Source organism: Merops nubicus, unplaced genomic scaffold, assembly GCF_000691845.1.
Source record: "Merops nubicus isolate BGI_N331 unplaced genomic scaffold, ASM69184v1 scaffold5724, whole genome shotgun sequence".
Classification (NCBI taxonomy): Eukaryota; Metazoa; Chordata; class Aves; order Coraciiformes; family Meropidae; genus Merops; species Merops nubicus.
This window is the reverse complement of record NW_008606490.1, coordinates 114,014-134,233: the sequence shown is the minus strand read 5'-3', so window position 1 is coordinate 134,233 and position 20,220 is coordinate 114,014.

The following is a 20,220-nucleotide window of genomic DNA, read 5'->3' as shown; positions in this document are numbered from 1 at the left end:
ATCCTAGGGATTGTAAAAATAATGTTAAGCTGTTGGAGTGACAGCTCTTCATTCAGCTGTGAGGAGGAAGCAGTTTTAGTACTGCATGTAGGTATTTGCACAAGGAAAAGATACCAGAAAAGCTGCGACTTGACAGCAGTCCTGACAGAGATGTGACAAGGTCTTGTGACTGTGGATTTAAATAACCTATAGCTTCCTAAAGATAGTAAAATGCGCTTCATGGTTTTATTTAGAGATCACATGGCCTGAATCAATGCTGTTAGATACTACAGACAACACTATCTGAAAGTCAGTTCTGTTCTGTCTTGCTCAGGCGAACTGGGTTTGGAGCTCAGAGATTTTTTTTTCTCCCACACATATTTGAAAGAACTTGAGGCCTTTTCACTTTTTCTGCAGTGTGATTGTATATTCTCATTCTGTACCAAACTGCTTACCATCCTCAGACTGAAATTTTTTAACGTTGTCCAATACTGTGAATTCAGTGAAGGATTTTGGACTACAAAATGCAGTGTTGTGCTGTGCAGGGAGATGCAGGCAAGCTGCAGAGTGTACGTGTATATGAGAAAGAGAGGTTTGTGACTGCTGAAGGCTAGAGTTGCATCATCTTAATATTCCATCCTGTTTCTATGTTTTTTTCTGTTGGGGATTTTTGTTGCTTCTCAAAGATTTTACGTATGCCTTCTCTCACTGTGCCTTGCAGTGTATAAAAAACCAAACTTGCTCCTCTTCCTTTGCTATCACTCCTTTTGGAATTAGGATTGTAATTGTTTTCTTAGAAGATGTGTCTTGTCCTTAATCTGTCCAACATTCTCTTGCCAGTGCTTATGCTTTGCTTTCATTTGTTTATAATCTTTGCTGATTGCGAGGCCAGAGAGAACTGGAGAAATAAATACTATTTATAAGGTTTTCCTACATACACTTGAGTCTTTCAGCACATAAATAGTTTGCTTTCCCTTTTGAAATACTGCTGACAGTATAGAAGTTAAGCAAGGTATGAATGGCCTGCACAGAGATGAACACCATCCATGATATCCAAGAAGTATAGTTTCTTAGGGCACCTTCAAGGAACCCAGCAGAACTGAGACAACTGTAGAATCTGAGAAGGAACAAAAGTTAAGAAACTGCTGTTCAAAGTAATTGCTATTCTCAGCCTTCCTGTGGTGGGTAACTCTATATTTTTGCCCTTAGATCACTTTCTCGTTTGACTTTGTGATTAACTTGTAACATATTCACAGGAATTTTAAGTGTTCTGACCAGTGTCACAGGAGCTGAGCTGGAATTTGATTATGATTTTGTTGCAAGTTGAGAAATTGTTATTTTTTATTAAGCAGTATTAATGGAATTCTGATGGCTGCACATTGTTTAGGATACATTACTTATCATTTATATTCTTCTGTAAGGAGTGGTAAATATTGTGGAACTACTTTTAGAATATATAATATATTTTTTTCACATTTACTGTTACATTTGCTTTTTAATACACTGTTTTAGTGTTTCAGCATTTAAGTTATTAGAGCTATCCATTTTCCTCAACAAAGTCAGTTTCTGGAACAAACAAATTGAACGCCTAACAATATGATGCTTGAATATGACTATTTCAAGAAAATGAAACCAAGATCTACCATCTGGAAGATGAATTTAAGTTAAAAATTAAAGCATATGTTTTCAAGAGTAAAGGTAATTAATAGCAGGGTTTATCAGAAAAAGTTCATATTTGTTATTACTAAGGCTAAGTAATGGTTATATTTCTCTGAGCAAAAGCTTGTATTTTATAGCAGTTTGGGGATTTGTGGCAAGAAGACTCGTGAGAATATTATGGAGTGGGTAAATTCAAGAAGGATTTCTTGAATTCCTGGTCTGCACTCGCCAGGAGATAGGGACAGCAAAGAACAAAATTTATAAAAGTGAAACACTGAGTGTTGTGCAGGTGTAATTGTGCATACAGAGCTGATGGTTTACCAGAAGGATACATTTCAGGCTGAGGTATGACAGTCATCTTGAGCTGATCTAACATTACGTTGCTGCACAAAGAGGGGCCACTGCTGTCTGTGACAGTGCCAGATACCTTCCTATCCATCTGTGCTGGAAGTTAATGCTTGTGAGTTGTGTAGAGAGACAGGGAGAGGACAGAGTTGTTCTTTTAAGTTCTGAATTGATTTAAGAGAATTATGACATTTCACTTATATACTTAATATTAGCTAAGAAGGAGCTGGGAGGATAATGGAGGTGGGTAGCAAAAGTACTTCTCATACTGATGAAAGTGAGTTAAGAGCTCCCATGCAAAAGCTTTAGCTGATATGCTTAAATTAGATTTTAATTCAGTTCAATACAATTGCTGTGTATCTGGAGACAGTTTCACCAAAGGAGAGGCTGAAGAATATGATCTAGTCCCTTTCTGTAAAATGCTGGGAGGCCTAAGAGGCATATCAGAAAAATAGTTACAAGTTTACACCCTCAATGCTTGTTGTTGATTCTTCTGTTGTAAGAAATTGTATTAGTATCTTGAGAATTTTGATATAAGCTGGTGTGAAAGGTGCTGTGCAGAATTAATGCTGAAAGGAAGAACTGTGTCCCCTCGCATAGGGTGTTCAGCAAAATTCGGTCAAATATGGTCTGGACCTTTTTCATCGATCTGTATGTAGGCTAAACCTCCTAAGTGTTTTCTACTGGCCTTTCTCCTGCCTTTCTCATGTAAGCAAAGTTGTGCCTCATCACTGAGAGCACCTTGAAGTAACAGAAGACTTTCATTTTTGGTCATTTCTACAACTTCAAAGGGCTTTATGGCTTCCAAGCACTGGCTTTGTAATGGGGATGATCAGTACATCAGTGAACCGGCGTCTCATGGCTATAGGGGACATAGAAGCTGTACAGGTGTTTGAGGCTGGAGTTCTTCAGGCAGGGGAGAGTAGGCCACTTAGAAGAAAATTCTCCTCTGTAGCAAAGTCATTAAGGATTTCAAAAAGTTTTAAAGGTGTAAGTACGTTTGCAAAACAATTCCCAGTATGCTCAGAAAAGAAAATTGCAAATATTTGCTGACTGCAAATATCAAAGCAGATGTTTCTAGTGAAGTTAAGAAGGATTTTTTTTTTCCTGTTTTCATGAATAGTAAAAATAAGTGAAATAAAATAAGTGAATAAGAAGAATAAGTGAAAATAAAATAACAGACAACATAGAGGCTGAATGTTTTTCCATATCTTTAAGTGGTAAAAATGGAAAAAATTAAAAAGAAGTTTGTCAAAAACTGTATTTTCACTGTTCATTCTTGCACTTTTTTTGGTGCCAGTTATAATGAAGAATAAAAATGAGAAGGATTTTAGTGTTTAATTCATCAGTTCAATATGTGAGGTAATACTGGAACCGTATTAATCTTCTTAAAATGAAAGTTATGCTGCAATTTCAGTGTATTTCGCTACAGAGAAAAATTGTTATATTATAATTGGTTTTTATGTAGATAATGGATTAAATTAATTTTGCAGAGACTTCATAATTCTGTTTTGGTGTATGAGATACCACTTTGTATATGCCTTTTGGCATTTTAATGCAAATTACCTTTTCATCAAATATGGTTTTTGTAGTATGGGCTCTGATTTTCCAAAGATTAACATTCAGAATAGACGGATGCAGAAGTATTGAATTTGTGCAATTAAAATGTTATCCGGAAAGAGACAGGAAGTGGTTTAAGAGTGTGCTGAGATATTTATTTGGCTTATAACTATTGCAATGACAATAGCTGCTTGTGTTGACCCTCTGTTACCAATTTAATTGCTCCTAGGGTTATAAATTTTCCCTTAGAAAGCAGTAAAGACAGTTTTTAATAGAATCAGGGACAAATGCTTAGACATCCATTGCATTTTGTCCATAATGTAAAACATTCGCTCATAAAGATAACGAAATCCATTAAATTCCACATGGTAGTGGCTGAAGCTGCTTGTTCCTTGTGAGCCAGAATCAGAAGTGGGCATCAGGCTTTTATTGCTGCATAGTCAGAGGATGCCTCTAAAGTTCTTGCTGATTGGCACTCTGGCTGTTTCACGCATAACTGCTGCAAAGTGCAAGTCATGATTTTGTGAATCATGTATAGCCTGATAGTGGTTTAAATAAGTAGAATACAAGTCTTACGTTTTTAGACAGGCTTAAACCAAGTCTGTTTCTATGCATGGAACAATCGTTGGATTATTCAAAATTACAGAAACAATTCCTAGTAAATAGGAATTATAGACACATATTTTTCCTTCAAATTAGGTTGGTAATTTATATTTATAATTTCTTACTGCATACAGTTCTGGTCGTAGTGTTAAGCAGTGCTTGTGTGAGGAAATTAATATGAATGCATGATTTTACCTGTACTGTGAGATCTTTAGGACTTTTCATAAAGGCAGATCTTTATCTATGTGGAGCTTATTGTAGGACTGTAGCTTTAAAGACTGCATTGAAAATCCTGGACAGTTTTAAAACAGAAATCTTGTACAATTCCTATGAGAAAACAATATTTTACTACTTTCTAAAGATAAAACAAAGTACTTACATGCTTAAAATTACTGTGAAGATGCTTAGGCTGTATTCTGTTCCTGCATACTTGTTGATATGATTACAGTTAAGTAGAAATCTCTGTAATCAAAGGTAATTTGATCTGTACTGATGCATACACTTCTATATAGGAATATATAATTATACTGTGCTCTACTAACAGTTGTGGAAATCCCTAGGGATGGTCAAAAGTTGTTAAAACAGAATTCCAAGCAAGATTAGAGCCATAAGTTGTTTCCTCTTTATGAAATATTTTTTTGCAATGAAAATACTGGAAAATGAATGGAAATAGATTGAGACTGCTGGAAAATATGAGGACTGTGCCACAAGAAGTAAATGTTCTTCCCTCAAGAAAAGACTCTGTAGTAATTGAAATGGACAGAATGAATATAAGTATTCTTATAAGAATATTTATGAGTATTCTGAGCCTAGTATTCTGTCTAACAATGCCATATGCCTGTCATTGCCAGATCAAAATTTATTAACTGATAACAAAATAAATATAGATTAAGGCTTTTCTTTTTAAAATGTAATTACAGAAAAATGCATTTTTGTATTTATTCTATATACCGTGATTCAGGAACTACTATATGAAATTTTACAAGTTTTCATAGGCTGAAAGTTAAGAATAGATATCACAGTGGTCTCTTGGCTGAAAATTCATTATTTCAGGATTGGTTTCTTTTAATTGTAAATAATCTGTGTTTCGGTTTTATTTTGGGATAATTAGCGCTATTAGTGTTGAAAATTTTTTTTTAAAATAATCTCCCTGAGAAATGTGGACTAGGTACAGCCTTTGCTGTTCATTGCTTCATTTTTGGATGGGATATGGGAAATTCTGGGTTAGATCCAGAGGTGTGGGGATGGTGTGGAGGTTTTTGGAGAACTGATATCACAGCTGGGAGGGTTTGCAGTTCTGAAGAAAAAAGTCAGTGGGGTATCAGACTTTATCCTGGGTCTGGTGAAAAAATCGGTTAACTCCTAAGATACTGATACAAACTTTGACATAACTCAAGTTTCATACAGATTTGCCTGGGAATCTGAGGTTGACAGTACTATGTTCTCTTTACTTTTAAAGAGTTCTAGTAAATCCCCCTCCAGTTAGGAGCATTGACAGGGGAGTGAGAAAATGTAGTAATGCTATTTCCATTACTGGCTGAAGTTTCAGTTGTCAGTAGAACAGCCACCACAAAAGTATTTCTTTAATTTTGTTAATGCATGTTTATACTGTCTACTTATCATACCTGTTACCTGAGCCCAGGTTTAAGGCAGTTTCTTTTCTATTGCTTTTGTAGAGATTTTCAAAACTTCTTCGTTTAATAGCCCTGTGAAGAGTAAAGCAATTACTTTAATGTACATCTAAACCAACTTAATCATAAAAAAGGGAAAGTATAATTTATATTTCACTTTTCAATAGTATTAGCCATGTTTTTATGATCTTTTGAATTATGAATGAAATGGAACATGTGTTGCAGTATTTAGTGACTTCATTGAACTTTCAGTTGAGTTTGGCAGCCTGTGGGCACTTACTCAGTGTCACTTTGGCATCAGTTGGCATTTCTATAGAAAATATCTTTACCAGTGGCTCTCTCCCCTTAAGGAAATGTCTAGGGGGAAGGTAAGCGTGCATTAACTTAAAGAAATTACAGCAATCAATACAGAGTTCTAATATTAGCATGCAGTAGTGAATATTGTATTCAGTCCAAATTTTGTGGTTTTTTGAGAAAGCTTGAAACAGGGCCTATTACTAAGTGGAAGGACTAGACTGCTTTTTGGGCAATATGTGTTACTTATTTGTAACTGGTTCTGTGGAATATTAATAAAAGTGTGGAATATTAATAAAACATCTCCTACTCGGATGTTCTAAAACTGCTGATATGATAGTTTGTGAAATTAAACAGCGCTTTTGAGATCTGCAGTTTACATGTCTTCATTTTGAATTTAAGTTTTGTGGCATTTCTGTTTGTGTTGGGAGATGTTTTTTGTATATACTTCATGGGAGAAAAAAATATAGTGTTATATGGAATTATGAAGGAATTGTTTTCGTATGCTACTGTTAGTATGGGAAAATGTTTCAAAAAGCGGAACCTAGTTAGCAGAGACATGAGATTCATTCTGATATCAGTACATTAAGAGTATCTTCTTTTTGCCTTGTTTTTTCAAGGACGCCAGTAAAATGCTGAGAAGGCAGGGAGCTCACGGTATTATTTTTTTTTAAACTTTTCATACACTTTAGAAGTTTAGAAATGTAAAAGGACAATAAGTAGGGGAAAACTTATTTCAAATCCAAAGCAGAGTTAGGATAATCAATTAAGGAAAGGTCCCACAGTGGTAGGTAATGCATACAGATGGACTTGTGCTCTGGGATGTTTTGAATACAGATGTAACTTTGAATTTCATATAATTGAAATATGATTGTTGGCCAGAAAGCATACACTGGGAAAGAGGAAATGTAGTCCTTTGTTCCAGTACTCAGATACGTTTGCTGGTCTTCCATGGACTTCTCTGTGACCTCAAACAACCCAGTCTTCCTAGATGAGGAAAAAAACCCCATCTGATACAGAAGCTGCCATTCACATCTAAGAGGAGTTTTCATCCTATGATGAGGAATGCTGCAGGTAATGTAAATGAATTCTGCTTTCATGTTGATTCTTAGCAGAACCAAAATTGTGCAATACAATTACAAAGTACAGAAGATAAACAGTGGTGGAGTTCAGGATTTGATAAAGGTTGACATCAACTTGTATTTATAATTCCAGCTGTTCAAGGGGAAGGGATTTTTGGCAGCTCTTGGGATCTAGCACTGTAGAGACATAATTGCAGATCAGGACCACTCAGCAATGCCTCAATAAAATCTGAAAGCATAGTTTGCAATACAGACAGATAATATGATGCCAGTTAAGAAAAATATAAACAAAATGAGAGAAATGAGAGTGCTCAAGTAGGAAAATGAGCCATATCCAGAAATACTGTGGTGATCTGGTGACATTGAAGCATTCTTGATTCGTAGCTTTCAGACTTGATTTTTTTTTTTTTTTAATGGAGAGAAAGAAAAAGCCAAATACTTAATGAAAGATTGAGAAAGGAAGCAGGGAGAGAGAGCTGGAGGAAGACAGGAGCTATTGGGTTAGAATTAGGTTAATGTGAGTGATCCCTTCCTGTCCTAATGCTGCATTTGTGTGTTGTAATAGGATGTACCCAGGAAGCACTAAAATGTGACAAGAATTGCAATCTTAATTTTCTTTGTATAAATTGAGAACAAGCATGTTGTTAATGAGAGAAAGTATCTTCTGGGGTTCTTTTTGTTTGAGTACAGCATGATAAATGAAATACTCCTAAGCCAGAGTGTCAGTCTTACTGTATTTTACTATACCCAGTGATGACAGCGTTTACTTATATCTTCTCTGAGATTTCATGTGATTTACTAAGAGACCTTGAACGTAGTAACAGTACTTGCCAAGATTTTATTTTCCTTGGAAATAATGATGGTGAGCTGAAACAACATATATTACTGCTGGATATGCTGGTTTGGACAGGAATAGACTGTGGTCATTGTGTCTGTACCTCAGTAAGAGTTGAAGACAAATACTGAATTTATTTATTTGTTTGCTTGTTTTACTGGATGTAAAGTAATAAAATTTGTTAAGCGGTCTGTTTGTTCAGAACAATGGTAAGCAAGTTCTCCTTTAAACTCAGCAATTCAGATGAAAGCAGTATAGCTCTTCAGCAATAGTGGCTTCATACCTTTTCCAAGTCAAAAGATATTGGTAGTTTGTAATTTCACATCTTCAGTCTAGTTTTCCTACAGTTATATTTCTATTGCAGAGAATCCTCTCTCCTTTCACGGTGTAGTTTCTCCACCAAGAACAGTGACTTTTCAGTGGTACTTACCAGGGAATTCAAAGATGAACTCTGAGACACAGGTTTTGCTATTAGACCTGATGGAGCTGTCTGCTGCATTGTTTTTCCAATACTTCTTATTCTAAATGCTTACTTTTGTCTAACTTCGCTACTTGGAACTGAAAACTTCCCATCTCAGTTGTCATCCTGGAAAAACTCTTCCAAAGAGTAACAAAATTATGTATTACTTTGCTTACATTTAAAAAGTTTATATATTTCTTTTTCTCTACTGTACCTGCTATTGTTGTCAAAATTCCAAAATGAGGCAGGAAAGGAGGAGGATTTAGATCATGAATGAGTGTTTGTCTGTTGATCTCTGTCTAATTTGCTTTAGGAATATAGCATAGCTAGAATTTGCTATCTGAAAGCTGCTCAGGATTGCCCCCACCGTTGGTGCTGGAAGTTAGACTGCTACATGTTGGACCAAGCTGAGATATCTGAAAGAGAAATAGGGAATTTCTTCCTTCTGTACCATCAGTGCCATGCCAGTGTACGGGCTGCAGGTGCTTCCTGTGTAAACGAGACAGCAAGAAAACATGTGGGAAGATATAAAGAGAGGATTGAAGAAAGCTGTAAAGGAAGAGCATTGAAATTGGGCCTAGCTATTGTTCCATGGAAATGGAAGAAAGTAGGACAATCTGGACAAGGAAACTAGGGCTACCTAGGTTTGGAAAGAACTATTAGTGTTTGGGGAAAGATAACAGAAATGTTAACTTTGACAGGGAGCTATTTTGAGCCTGGCAGGTCTGGCAGACTGAGGTATGTGGCAAAGAACACGACAGTCTATTCTTAGTTTGTCAGCTTAGTTGGCAGAGATCTGTGTGATGGGTTTAAATGCTGCAACCGTGTGAGTGTCAGTACAGTGCTATCTAATGGAATTCCTACTTTCTTAATTTTTGGGAAAAGTAACTGGAAGACTACATGCAAAGTACTATAGAAAATATTACCGTGAATGCATTGCCAAACACTCATAAGGTTAGGTAGGAAAAGCCAAATTTCAGTTTGTCTTGGTGTCCTCAGTAAACACCATATGTATAGTGATATAATTGTAAATTACATAAAGTAATATTTCTGTGTAGAATATTTTAATGTTTTTAATAACTAACTACAGTATTTTCCTTGTCAAACACTTGTTTTTACATCCCGTAATTCTATGTCCAAGACTGACCTTCAGTTATGAAGTATGACGTTCATTCCAGCTTCTAACACATCTTGGCTCATCTTGGCACATTAAACATGTCTGCCATGAACTTCCTGCTCCTGGCCCATAATTGTTCTTGTGACTCCTTACCTAGAAGACTGTTTTTTCTTAATTCTTATTGACTTTGTGTCATTTCATGTGAACGTAAAAATTGACCTAGGCCTTTTAAAATTCTTCACAGTATGTAGATTTTCTGAAGTATGTTTTCTTTTCACACTGCTTTTGTGAAGGGTGTGTTTATTTTGTGCTAAAAGTAGAGCTGTCATCTGAGGAGTGACAATGTAAAACTGACCTCTGGAGAATGAACACATCTGCTTTTAGTGTACTTGCAATCATCTGTTGACTTAATTTGAAAGTGAATGTTCTCTGCTTCATATCTTTCTTGCTGGTTTTGACTCTGTTTTACGAGGTAGAAAAGTATGAACTCAGTTGAGGCCCACAGAGTATGTTTTTCATAAGGTAGCCTGCTCTGGTCATGCATTCTTTGTAGGAATAGTTGTCATACTGTATGCCAGCCTCTCCTTGTTAGGGACAGTCTGATAAAGGATGTTGACCAGAAAACTGGATTTAAACTTCCCTAGTTGACTTTGCACTGAAGCATATTTGGTATATAAAGAAATTTTAAAGATTGTAGTCTTTAAACTCGCACATGCCCAGAAGGAGCATGCTCCAGGTCAGGTGTAGGGAGACTTGCACATGTGGCACCTGTGGAAGGAGGATAGCTGCAGAAGAGGGCACGATGCAGGAACAGATGGGAGGTTAGCTTGTGGAACCAGTGGAAAACTAGTTTGCAGTTTTCACTGTGGCTGTCTTCGTTTTGGCGGTTTTGTGAGAGCTCTTGAGTTATGTTCAGATTAAAGGGACTTGGGAAAGGGAAGCGTGAAGTCAGTGATTCTGGACGTTCACTCAGGCTGGCCAGGAGGAACTTCATGTTGTTCAGGGTATCTGGAGACTGGAGGCAGGATGAGAGGGCAGAGGAAGTGTAACAGTGGCTGACATCTTGAATTGCTTTTGTACCACGTCCTGTGCAAGCTTGAGTATGTGGCCGCAGTCTTCAGTAAATAAGATCTGGCTGCAGGATTTCAGTAAAAACCAATTTTAACTACACTATGCAAATACAAGAACGTGTTATTGAAAGTATCGAAGAGTGCCATATTTTCACAAATGTTTTCAGTTTTAGATTTTGGAAGAAGAATAGATGTTCTGTGCTGCCAGCTTTTTCTTCTGTTTGTTTCTTCCATAAATCTGAAGCGATAGTGGGGACCTTGTGCAGCCAAGCACTGCTGGTGAATGGATGATGGAAAAAATAAAAGCCATCGTGGTATGGAGGAAATCATGTAGTTACAGCTATCTGTAGGAAAAATAAACATCCTTTTTACCACTTGCCCGCAAAAATGTTTTTGTATCTGGAAAAAATATGGAGCTAAGGCAAGCAGAATACTGAAAGAAGTTAACATCTATACACAAAAGACTGTGCTTCATGTAAATAACAGCATTTAACAAACTGTTTCACCAGAGAGGAAAGAATCTGACATTACAGATGAATTTGAGAATTAAAACAAGTCCATGGAAGGGAATATAACAGTATGGTTGAAAATTCAGTTTAATTTAAATTTCTTAAAGTACTGTGTACAGTTTAAAAATTATTGACAATAATACATACAAGGTAAAAGGATAAAGAATACATAAACTTACGGAAACAAGACTGTCCCTGTTTATGAAATATTTTTTATTCTAGGTTTTATATCTCTGCATTCTTCCCTTTTTTAGATTGTTGTGTGTATGTGCAATATTTTCCTTGCCATCCACAGTCATCCTTGTATTAAACTGTCTTTATTTCATATTTTTCCAGTTGAGTTTCAAGAGCAGAGGCACAAAGAGACATTTTCAAAATTCCAGGCTGGGACATGGAAGGCATGTTATTTAAGCTTACCATATGAAAGACATTCAGAAGACAAAGACCTTCTTTAAAAATGCATATTGTTGTAGCTGTTGCCAGCGTCTGATTCAGCAATGACATGAGTCCATCTCTCCAAGTTGTATATTTTTTCCAATAACATAGCATTCTGAATGAATGCTTGGTGAAAGACTGAGCAGGAGTCATTAATATTCACTTGGAACAAAAGAAGAGCTCTACTAATGTCAACTCTTACTCCAGTTTTCTCTTTATTCCAAACACTGTCCATCATTCTGAAGACTCTTTCCACTGGACTGCCCAGGCTAAATGCAGAACAAACTCTTCATGCTGATATATTTTGAACAAACACTTTTTAGTTATTTAAAAAGACAAAACTCTTTTTTTTTTTTTTTTTAAATTTATTAAAAGAAAGATTAGGAGACCTAGGTATCCTGAAAGCAGGTGATGGGAAACTGAGAAACCATGTGGAAAAACACAGGATAGACTGTTTCTTGGGATGAGTGACATAGAAGAAACTGCTGCATCTTTGTGAATCTTAAATTCTGACAGACAATGTTAGGCATAATTTAACTCAAAACCTATATATTGTCTTTCATAATGAACAAAGATGTGAAAACCGTTTGTCTTTTTCTGTTTAGTTTTAAGTCAAGACAAGTACTGCAAATTTCAGCATATAGCAGGTGATAGAGGAACGATGTTCCATTTCAAATTACGTTTTCCCTTGGATTGAGAATATATCAATAGATATTTTCCATACCAATGAGGACATTTGCTGGTTTTAGCAGGATATTAGTCTGCAATTCAGAGTGCAATAAACTAAATCATGCTGTGTATAGCACAGCTGTAAAAGAAGGAAACCTGGGATTTAACTGTAAACTGAGATTTATTTAATGACCTCATCTTCTATTTATATCTAATTAATCTTAAAATTTAGCTAACTTTGGCCTTTTTTCCAAGCTCTCCCCAGCTCAAAAAAAGAGAAAACAAACCCATTTTTTTGACTCTGGAACACTTGCATTGATTACATCTGTAATCAAGACAGCAGGTACTGTATCTCTCTTTACAGCTTGCCTGAAAAGATCCTATCTTAAGGAGTTCTGAAAATAAGAATTATGTTGATGTTGATTTGAGGAGTTTCTTGTCTCCTCAAATGAATTATTGGAAGAAGTTATCTCCAATTCAGGATAGTCTGTAAAAGAGGTCCAGTAATGTTAAACTGAGTACTGAATTTGTGCTAAACTTTAATGTTCACACTATCTTTGCATTGTACAAGTACATATTTGTGGTTTTGACTAAAATACAGATATTGAAACACAGAAAACAACCAGACTATTGTTGCTTTGAACATAATTTGTACACGTAGATCTTATTATAATAACTCTAATAAAATAATGATTTTATATAATTAATATTTAATAATAAGTATTGCTTGGCAGTAGTTATACAGTAAGTGCTGTGCATCTGTAGTATTTTCTACTGTTTACAAATTCTGGCATTTATATAAATAAGAATTATATATGGCAGAATATTTCACATATATTTGGCCTTAAACATACTTCTGATTTGGCAGAACTCTTAGGGATTACTTGTCAGGTCCTTTATGATGGAAAGATAACAGGTATCTGTTGTGGGGTGAAAACTGTTGATGGTGGGATTTTTTTTAGACAACAGAGCATGTTTATTTTTAAACACTCCTTTCTTTCTTTTGTGGCTACAATACAAGGGGTGAGTAGTGGATTAAAGCACATAATTAATTTGAGTCTTGATCAGAATTAATTGTAATTTGTAGTGGACAGAAAATCTATGAGGAATGTCCATATTCTTGCATTGTCTGGAAGTAATTTTACACTAGAAGAAACAAATAACAACAGAAATTCTCTGCTTTTCAAACGAAAGCAAAGCAGCAAAGACTGTGAGACTTGAGCAGGAAGTAGAGGCAAACCAGATTTCTTTTATAATAAAACTTGATTTTGATTAAACTGGACAAAATGCAGTTTTGTCTAGTTTCTACATGTGGACAAAATTCATTTATCTGCTTGCATAACTTGTGACTTAATAGATGTACAGATACAACTGTGATAAGGGTAAAATTTTTACAGTGAAAATGCACATAGAACCAGCCTTCAAAAAAAAGCTAATTGAAGTTTGTGAAGTTAATTCTTAATATGTTGTTTGACTCAAGATGAGGCAGAGAAAATATCATTCGGGGTCACAGAACGTGAGTGCAGACTTAAAATACTTAGTCATTTTCTCTGTTTTACTTATCTTTTATTTTAATCTTATATTTTTGTGTTTCAAAATTTAAAACAACAAAAAAATTCTATGAGATTCAGGAGTTCTGTCCTATGCTTCTTAAAACTCAAATCTCAGGAACGGGAGTGAGACTTTCTCTAGACTCGGGCTTGACAAAATGGTTGTTGTTTATTCTCCATTTTAAGTTTGTTAACAGTTTCATGTAGGGTGGTTTGTGCTGTCCCTTTTGAAAGTGACCAACAACTCTGTAAAGCTTTAATTTGGTGGGTGATTGCTTTTATTTTGCAAATTTTTATCTAGCAAAGTTCATGAGCATTTAGGCTTTTTAAATTTTACTGTCATAATTTGACTTTAAATGCTGTTAGTCTAATAGATGATATCTTCATCTGCCTCTGCATCATTATGAAGTTATCTAAATACTGCTCAGAAAAGCTACTGGGGCTGATCCACCAGTCCATCATTTAAGAAGTTTTCATATTAAAAAGATTCCATCTGCATCTATGGTGTAAATTAAAGTCTGGTACTCTGTCATCTTTAAGAAGTTGAAAACTTTGTCATCCAGGGACAAGGAGGCTGGGTTCTGGCTGCTGCAAAGGCTGTCTATATGTTTAGACGGTGCAACAATAAGATTAAACTCAATATTAGCCTTATAGCCAACTTGAAATGAACATGATTTATGCTCTGATATTAATTTTTAGTTGTAGAAGTTTCTAAAATCTTAAAAAAACCCGCTGTGGGTAGCATTAGTCAAGTACTGTGCTATACTGGGTGTTAGTATCCTAGGATTTAAATATAAGCTTGGGGAAGCTGAGTCTGACATATTTTGAATATGTACACAGAGCATATTAGAGTTGCATCTTAATCTTACAAAGAGATGGTATAAAGTTGTTAAAAAGAAGTGAAATGTGTAGTTACTTCTGGGGCTGTATAATAGCATCCGTGTACGCAAGATTAGGCACTTCCTGCCTCTAGGGTTTGCAGTTTTGTATTACAGATTATCATTATTGCATTCACTTTCCTGATGAGATTGAGAAGTTTCTTTAGCTGTAGTGTAAAGCTGCCAAAATACATTTACCACAGACCTGAAGGCAAATATATTCTTCCAGAGGCAACCTCAGGCTTTGGAGTAGGTTTTTTTTTCTGCTGAAAGGCAGGCTCAGATTTCTCATGACATCATCAGAGAGATAAAAAGACTAAAAGCTCTTCAAAGCTAGGCCTTAGGCTCTAACATACATAAACCATCACCAGAGAATTAATTTACGTGAAAATGAATAAATATTTAGAAAAATGCAATTTAAATAGAAACATAACCAACTAGACCTGAAATTAACTCTGTAATAACAACTATTCTTTTTAATTCAAAATAAAAATATCTTAATATAATTTTAATTTAGGGTTCAGAAGGCAAGGAAGGAACAGGATATTTTCTTTCATTCTATATGCCAAGTTACAGAGAGGTTATCTTCCTTGCTTCATGCCAAACAGTTACTACCCATAACTCAATAGGCATTGAAATTAATTTACATAACAATGTGCTGCACATTAACCCAGTTGTTTCCTGATTATGATTCAGTATAAGGTCCTAAATGAAAGACTGGTCTGTGTTCTTTTCTCCCAGTTTTTTCTTTATTATTCTTTAAGTTATATGAACACTGAAGTTTATTTAACAGATAGCAAAATGTTCTGGAAAAACACCTGTCTTCAACACTGTAAGTAGAGTATGTAAGTTAAGATGTAGTTTATGCTGGAAATTATTTAACAGAAATATCACTGGGAAAGTTCCAGGAAAAATCCTGCTGAGATGCCTTACGATATCCAGCATTAATATGGCAGGGCTAGGAGTCAAGAAATCTTGATTCATCATAAGCTTCCTTCCTTACTGCAACGATGGTGCTTTACTTCATGGTCCTTTGTACTCTGCTTTATAAAGCAGAATTACAGGACTGTCCTGGTTCTGTGTAAAAAGGGGTTCAGGGCAGGACCCACACAGAACAGAACTATGTACTTGCCTCTCCCCCCGCCCCGAGAGAGAGAGAGAGACACTGGAAAAAAAAATGAAGTATATTGTTTAACAAGGAACAGAAAACGAAAAAGGGAGGTAAGGAAAATAATATATACAAAGATTTGGGGAAAAATACAAAAAATAAAATATACAAAACCCTCAGAAATGGTTGCAGGGTCCCACGGAGTGAAAGGACAACCTCCCTCTCTGAGCTCCAAGGCAGGAGTGAAATTAGAAACCACTCCCTGCCTCTTATCAGAGTGTGTGTGGGAAGGGGAGGGAATACAATGGTTCACCCCCACCCGGGGTCCTCCCAGTTGGTGGAAGGTCACGCCCCCATTCCAAGCCTCAAACCACAACAAGGACGATCATATATCTTAGGGTATATAGCAAGGAGCAATTCTGTAGATTAGTTATTTATCCTGGTCTGAATTCTCTTTACAAAACTCTACGTGTTCGAAGGAGACTTACGAGAGCTTGTTCTCTGAATCAAGTCTGCTGCACCACTGAAACCTCTGGCTGTACTGTGGTCAGCAAGTAGCTGTGAGGTACCCCTATGATCTTGAGCAGGTTTTTTGGTTGGGTTAAATTGGACCTACCCATGGTTTAAGGCTGACTTCAGCCCTATATTTATTAAAATCTTTAAAATCTTATCCGCAAGAAGCTGTATGAGTATAAAGTAGTTATTATTCTTCAATGTTATTAATAGCAACAAACTGTCATGCCCAAAGGTGGTAGTTTTAGATAATTTGTAGTGTACAAAATGTTGCTATATTATTTCTTTTGCCTTCCTCCTTTCAGAAGGTACTTACTGTATTATTTCATGTGGTGCAGGCATTAACCTTCCTTGATTTGAAAAACTGTAATTCAGTGTGCTTCTAATGTGGCAATTTAGATGCACTGTGTTATGTAAAGAGCACTGTAGGGCTAAATGTTAAATATTAATAATTCATAGGAGCTATTTCTTTCTATAGTAATATGTGAGAAGTGAGATTTTACTTTATAGGCTGAGAAGTAGGCTCACCCGTAAGTACCAGTACTGAGATAACGGCAAGTTTAAATTCCGTGGATGTCATTAGAATTGCTTGTCCTCACAGATAACCAGATCCCAGAAATAACTATAAAGTGGCTGGAGCAGGAAATGCCAGTATTGTGTCCACTACTGTTTTCAGAAAACAGTTCAGACTAGAAGACAGACAACACTCTAATGTGAAAGCAAATTATGTAACTGAAAGAACAGAACTGCCTTATCATCATTTTTTATGAATGACGGAGCAAAATTAAGCCAATTTAAAAATAAAGCATTCTTCTGCTAAAATCTGCACTGTTTCTTTGGGGAATGCTAGATCAGCTTTTATTTGATCTATGCAAAGTGATTTCCATGGGGAAATTTTTTTTTTAAGGTGAAATTTGCAACTAAACTAAAGACAATAATTAAAGGTAAAGCTTTATGGAACTTGATTTTAAAGACTAAAAAAATCATATCATGAATAATTTAAATCTGCTTCAGATACTAAATTAAATCCTTTAAAAGTATGATGTGCATTTCTTTGAGTATAAAATTACATTACTAAATACAAGTTGATGTTTCTAAATTAGGTGCCTGCCACTTCATCAATGATAAAAGCGGAAATGTATTTTTCAGTAGATGAAGGAAGATGTTTTTATCATGTCACTGTTGTCATGGAAACTTGTGTATATCATTGTTAAACAGAATGTATGTAAGGATCTAACATTGCTGTGACTATTGTATTTTTAGTGTATTTTCTTCAATGCTGTAGCCAATGCTTAAGAACTTGTAGGGTGCTCTCCTGAATTACAGCCATGAACTCAATTACAGGTTTAGGCTGTCCAGAGAGCCCTTAATATAGGGTTCTTTGCTTTAATATTCTTTTCAATACAGGGTTATTAACAGCTGTATTTCCAAATCCATTGTAACCTATTATAAGCACTTCAAAAATAATATTTATTCAAGCAGAGTATTTTGGTGTAGCAGCTTTTCAGAAAGAATGAGCTATCTATCAGTCGTTATAAACTCTCTGTCTTGAAAATCATGGATATTTTCTGAATGTGCTTTTTATATATAAAGTGGGTTGTCTTTGAGTTACAGTGCTAAATTCATAGTACATCTCTTGGTAAAGTTGCCTTAACCTGTCATGCACAGAACGGTAGGCTGAGAGGAAAGCTTAACTAGTACAATCCAGATTTAAACCCTTCCGGACACAAAGTATGTGCAAAATGTTTTCTTGTTTAAACCTTATGATGGACACAGTTCACAAAGCGGAAAAAAGAGAAACTAATTTCTCTAAATGAGAACTATTTAAGAATCAGTAATTATAAACACAGTAAGGGTGTTGTATGTTTTACATAATTATGGTTTTATTTTTGTCTTTTTGAGTCCGAAGATATTTCTAAATACACTTTCTCCATTAATTCTTTATGACTTGAAATTATTGTTTTTTGTCATAGAATGAAGTTTGCTTGTGTGACTTGCCCTAGATTAGATGGTCCTGCTCTGGCAGAGGGGTTGGACTTGATCTCCAGAGGTCACTTCCAACCTCTAACATTCTGTGATTCTGTGAAGTTATTTGAGTAATTTTTTCACCATTGAACAGGTCACTTTGTTACTTCAAATGTGTTCATTAAATTTCTTTTTCTATCCTTGTCTGTTTAGTTTAATCTTTTCTGGTTTGGGAGTTTTCTGAAGACTATTCTGAAATATAAAATCTATGATTTTAAATAACTGTCAGTGAAGAGCTGAGATTTTGTTTTAGTGTTAGATATTTGAAGCAATTTGATGAAAATTCAGCTTATTTGAGAATCACAGTAACATGAAGTGTTCCAGAACTATAAATTTACAAAGGTTTTTTGAATGGTGTGCTACTTGTAGTATTGTTCCCTCCAGAGGGAGTATGACTGAAGTTACAGTATTATCTATCAAAACACAAGAAGTGCAAAAATATGGCGAAGGAAAAGCTCAATTAAATACAAGTAAAATAAACCACTGTGGTTTTAGTTTCTATAAAAATGCATTCATGAAATAATTCAGGGTTATAGGCTGGTGGATGTTATTAAAACTGAAAAGAAATTTATAGGAAAGGCACAATTTTCTCTTCCTGCTCTGGGAGTTTCTGTCAGCTCAGGTGGTTGAATTCGAAGTAATGCCACAAGAAAAATTTGTGGTAAGTGCACACGCCCAGTTTATATGACTAAGAAAACGTATGCGAGACTCTGTATGTAAGCCAAATATACCTTGCTATTATTTGAGATTACAGTAAGATGTATATGAATATGTCAGTGATAGGAGAAAGTATCTTTAGCTTTTTAGGATTTATTGAAGCAAAAGAAAACTTATTACTGGCTTTGTACCTTCTGCCTACAGTCATTGATAATTTTAGCTGCGATATGTAGCAAAGTAAAATTTCCGAATTCTTATTATATGTAGTCTTGGCTCTTTCTTCCATAGGATTTAGGTTTGGATAAAATGGAAATTTTGTGAATGGAAAACTTTGGTCTATTATCTAAACTTTTCTCCTTTTCAGGATTTCTAAGAGAAAAGCTGTAACTTCTCTATTGTATCCCCTTTCTGCTGAATGTGATTTTCCTTTTATGTATACCTTACACACTAACCCAGGCAGCTGATAATTTCATTTTCTAGCCACCTTTTGTAGAACAACCTTATGAAATGTGAGCTGTAAGTTGCCAGACAGAGGGACAGCTTGCGTGTGTACTGGTCTCCTCCAGCTACAGGAGACTTAAATGCAGGTCGCTCAACTACTAGCGTGCAAGCTAGTAGAGTGACCAGTTGGACCAGCTGATGGACCCTGAACCATCTGCTACCCACTAGAGCTGTTATCTCCAGGGAACTCCCATACCTAGTTGGACACCTGAGTAAGGAGAGAGGAGTTTTGTGACACTTGGCAAGAAAGGGGAATGCCACAGCTATGTCAGGAAGAGTGGATTCAACAGTTGCAATGCAGTAAAATGTGACAGATTCTTATCTGTGCTCCTGATGCATCAGCTGTTGCAGAGAGCTGTATTAATGGTAGCTATTTCAGGTTTCTGGTTAAATTGAAAGTATTGGCAGGGTGGAAGGACACAGTTCCCCCATTGCTGAGCATTTAATTTCTTGACAAATGAAAAATTAGAAAAAATAGATTAAACTGTATGTCCCATTTAGGAAATACTATCTTTTGGTAAAAACTAGTGTGCAAACATAGTAGGGAATTGCAAATATTGTCAGAAAAGTGAAGCTGAGGTTTTGGATTTTTATAGGATAAATTAATATTTGAAAAAATTTTGTGCTGGCTTATTTCAGTGTCTTTTTGCTGATTACAGCTAAGGTTATATCTGCATGGGTACAATCTTCTGCCCTGATAAATACACTCACATCTAAATGGGTTAATTTCTCAGCATAAT